Source organism: Sprattus sprattus, assembly GCF_963457725.1.
Source record: "Sprattus sprattus genome assembly, chromosome: 15".
Classification (NCBI taxonomy): domain Eukaryota; kingdom Metazoa; phylum Chordata; class Actinopteri; order Clupeiformes; family Clupeidae; genus Sprattus; species Sprattus sprattus.
Window position 1 is genome coordinate 9,320,528 of NC_137913.1, and position 5,000 is coordinate 9,325,527.

At 46.2% G+C, this 5,000-nt stretch overlaps 1 protein-coding gene across 1 annotated transcript in view; it reads left to right on the plus strand.

The window, feature by feature from the left end:
• Nucleotides 1–5,000, plus strand: part of pbx3b (pre-B-cell leukemia homeobox 3b) — a gene marked incomplete at its 5' end in the record, with an annotated part of 115,859 nt that overhangs the window by 100,999 nt on the left and 9,860 nt on the right. The window lies entirely within an intron of this gene.

Here is a 5,000-nt window from a genome sequence, read left to right on the forward strand (position 1 = left end):
AAAAAAAAAAAAATCCTTGCTAGTGCTTCTCTCCGACCCCTGATTGGTCAGCCGCCCCCTAACCTTCACCCTGATTGGTCAGCCGCCCTGTGCCCTCACCCTGATTGGTGGGCTGGCCTGATTGGTCTCTGCTGTTGTACAGTACTGTGGTTGTTTGCCTGTGGGGGAGGGGATGTGGATGGATGTGGGGGGCTGAGGAGATTCTGTAAAAGCCCTTCTTTTCTGCCTTCAGGGGGTGGGAACTACCATCACAGTGTCACAGGTATGTCATGACTTCTCCTAATCCACTGTTTCTTCTCTTCTCTTCTCTTTCTTTTATGTTCTTTGGTTTTTTGATTTCATTTTGAATTCATTTAACTGCATTCTTTGCATCGTGTTATTTTATGTACTGTGTATGTTGCACACTATCACGACTCCCAACCAACACCTAGAAGCACAAGCACTCTGTCCAAATCTTAGCTCTAGCTAAGATGCTAGCAGACTGTCAGGAAGTGTTATAAAGGTCAGAGATACACAGAGCACTGTTAATTATGGCACACAACAGCTTCATTATAATTAGTGTTCCATACATCAACTACCATGGATTATATATTTTGTTTTGTATTTCTGTTCTCTTTTTACCATATGGCTCCCTTGTTATGAAGTAATGACATACAGAATATATCTTTGAAATCTTAATTTTGATCTCCAGTAATACTTTATGTTATTTAAATTATGTTTTGCACATCCTGCAGCAGCGGTCTCTCTCTGACTTGTGTTAAAGAGTGACTGCAATCTTCTCTTCTCTTCTCTCTGCTGATGGGAGGTTACAGTGGCGTTTAGTTTTACTCTCTACGACAGCGACCCTCTCTTCTCTTTGTCAGAGACAGGAGCTCCATACACACACACACACACACACACTTCTCTCTTTCACCTACCAATCCCATGGGAACCAAGGTGAACCATCTAGGCCATGACAAATTACAAAGGCTCTAATTAATTTATTTCATTCAGATACAGTCAGTGTGCATGCTTCTTACCATGGCATCAGTAGCGTAAAATAAGTTGAAAGGTTCGCTTATATAGAGGCCTGAAAGAAACACTTCAAATGCTAAATGGAAGAGGAATAGTAAGGCACGACTCCAGGACCTTAAATCAAATCAGTCAAATGAATTTGTCATTTCTTCTTTTGGAGAACTCATTGTTTTTTTTTAGTACTTTTAGCGTAGCTATGTCAGTTTTTCGGACAGTGTCAAACATCGGCCATTCTGTTAAACAATCAAATTGCTTAAAGTTTAATAAAGGATTAACAATCAATATGCTCAGTTTAATAATGTGTTAACATGACATTGCGAACGTTTGCCGATAACACACTCCGTCCGATAATTAATACCGTTACGACTCTGTCTGTTATTCTACTTCCAACTGCCATCTCAGTAACTGTAGAGGCAATGGAACACCATTTTAAAAATTCTAGAATAATTTAAACTTTTAATATAATCTTAATACTGTACAAAATTCCTTTCTCAAAGCAGTCTAATTTATTGATTACTGATTAATTGGAGGTAACAATATATGATAAGAGAAAGCAGGAATAATTAATTGAAAAACGATATCGGACATGAATACTGTGTTTTGTTACAATTTCTGAGATCTGAGGCATTGATTGTGTGATGTGCCTTTTGCCGAACAAGTTCATGCCAAATCCTCTTGCTTCTTTTCCACTGGTTGGCATTGCTGATGCAGATGAGGCTAAGGGTGTTTTCCAGGGAGGATTTTGGTGGTTTTGGTGACACTGCTGATGTAGCCGGAGTAGATGGATATAATTGGGTTTCTGTCTTTCCCTCTTCCTTGGCTCGTCACCTTCCTTAATCAGGTCCTCATTATCCCCCTCGGCATGGGTCTGTGAGCACGTGTGTGTGTGTGTGTGTGTGTGTGTGTGTGTGTATGTGAGGGTGCAAGGGTGTAAGTGTGTGTGCGTATGTGTGTGTAGCTCCATGTCTGTGCTGTGGAGTGGCTCGGGGGCATAATTGATACTGTTTCCACAGGGGTGTGGGGTGTGTGTGTGTGTGGAGGGTGGCAGGGGTGTGTGTGTGTGGAGGGTGGCGTGCACGCTGTGTGCGGAGGGCATGGGGACGCAGTGTGTCTGCAATTCCACATGTGCAAATTGGGCGGACAGCACGCGGGTAGAGCAGGCCACTGGCCTTCCAATTAGGCAGACTTATCTGTGCTGTGGCACACACACACGCACACACACACACACACACACACACACACACACACACACACACACACACACACACGCTCATGTAGACACACAGACACGCTACCAAACATAAAATAACACATTTAAATCCTTTAACACACACACACCTAATCTGAACACGCCTACATACACACACACACACACACACACACACACACACACACACACACACACACACACACACACTCACTCAAATACAAACACAACTACACACACACACACAAATCCAACTACACATAGTCTTACACATCTTCACACACACACACACACACACACACACACACACACTTACTCACTCACATTCAAACCTAACTACACACACGCACACAAACCCACCTACACACACACACACACACACACACACACACACACACACACACACACACACACACACACACACACACACACACTCACACACACTTACTCACTCACTCACATCCAAACCCAACTACACACACACACACAAACTCATCTACACACACACATGCTCTGTGGTTCAAAGGAGCGACACTTATCAATATTTCACCTCATTATTCTTTCAGTGCAGGCCAGCCTCAGGTTAATGTGTTAAGTATTAATGCAGCTCCTTCTATTATTGATAATATTAGCAGGTCTAGTCACTGACACCGACACAGACGTGTGGTCCTGTGTGGTGTGTGTGTGTGTGTAAGTGTCTCTGTCTCTGTGTGTATATGTGTCTCTGTCTGTCTATGTGTGTCTGGGCTAATGTGTGTGTGAGTGTCTGTGTGGGTGTGTGTGTGTGTGTGTGTGTGTGTGTGTGTGTGTGTGTGAGTGTCTGTGTGTGTGTGTGTCTGGTGTGAGTGTCTCTGTGTGTGTGTGTATGATTGTGTGTGTGTGTGTGTGTGTGTGTGTGTGTGTGTGTGTGTGTGTGTGTGTGTGTGTGTGTGTGTGTGTGTGTGTGTGTGTGCACGTTTAATAAAGAGTCAGGTGTGAGCTTTCATTAAGAGTCCTCTCTAAAGAAGACGTTATAAATCTCTCTGGTGCTATCGAGAGCACAGGCAGGTTCATCTATTCCCTTTAAATGACAGTAGCCATGTATTGACCCGCGCTTGTGCAGGAACTACAGACACACACACACACACACACACACACACACACACACACACACACACACACACACACACACACACACACACACACACACACACATTAGTGTGTGGATGAACCACGGTGAATTATTTACTAGACCTTCTCCAGTGTGTCGCCGCCATCGCAGCTGCCTGGGTGTCGGGTTGTCATGGCGGCGCTCGTGTAGCGCAGCGGAGAGCACTAATGTAGCGGCACGTTGCCGCCATGCTGTCCTTCGCCTCCCCCGGTCAGGTAACCCATGGCTCCAGTGGAACGATCAGGGGAGGCGATTCGAGACAAGAGTGTGTGTGTGTGTGTGTGTGCATGTGTGTGTGCGTGTGTGTGTGTGTATGTGTGTGTGCAGAAACACACATGGACATACATAGAAAAACACAGGCACCAACATACATAGATACACAAACACGCAAACACAGGTATGCACAAGCATATATAGGCAAACAAACACAAACACCCACACACCCAGCTATGGAGAGAGATCCTATACACACCCGTGTGCATGCACACACACACACACACACACACACATTCTGGGCCTCTCCTGCAGGATGTTAATTTGTGTGGATGAGTGTGAGCGCGATGATTGTGTTTACTGTGTGTGTGTGTGTGTGTGTGTGTGTGTGTGTGTGTGTGTGTGTGTGTGTGTGTGTGTGTGTGGTGGCCGTCTCAGATTTCCTGTGCAGGAAAATGAAATAGAAGTTATGGCTCAGGCAACAGCATTAGCATCAGCATCTCAGTCTCTCACAGCTGCTGTTACTTCATAGGTAGCCTTCTCACACACTCCTCTCACACACTCCTCTCACACACTCTCCTCTCACACACTCCTCTCACACACTCCTCTCATACACTCCTCTCACACACTCTACTCTCACACACTCTTTTCACACACTCCTCTCACACACTCCTCTCACACACACTCCTCTCACACACTCCTCTCACACACTCCTCTCACACACTCCTCTCACACACTACTCTCACACACTCCTCTCACACACTCCTCTCACACACTCCTCTCACACACTCCTCCCACACACTCTACTCTCACACACTCCTCTCACACACTCCTCTCACACACTCCTCTCACACACTGCCCTCTCACACACTCCAATCACACACTCCTCTCACACACTCCTCTCACACACTCCTCTCACACTGCCCTCTCACACTCCTCACACACACTCCTCTCACACTGCCCTCTCACACACTCCTCTCACACACTCCTCTCACACACTCCTCTCACACACTCCTCTCACACTCTACTCTCACACTCTACTCTCACACACTCCTCTCACACACTCCTCTCACACACTCCTCTCACACTCTACTCTCACACACTCCTCTCACACACTCCTCTCACACACTCCTCTCACACACTCCTCTCACACACTCCTCTCACACACTCCTCTCACACTGCCCTCTCACACACTCCTCTCACACTCCTCTCACACACTCCTCTCACACACTCCTCTCACACACTCCTCTCACACACTCCTCTCACACACTCCTCTCACACACTCCTCTCACACTCCTCTCACACACTCCTCTCACACACTCCTCTCACACTCTACTCTCACACACTCCTCTCACACACTACTCTCACACACTCCTCTCACACACTCCTCTCACACACTCCTCTCACACACTCCTC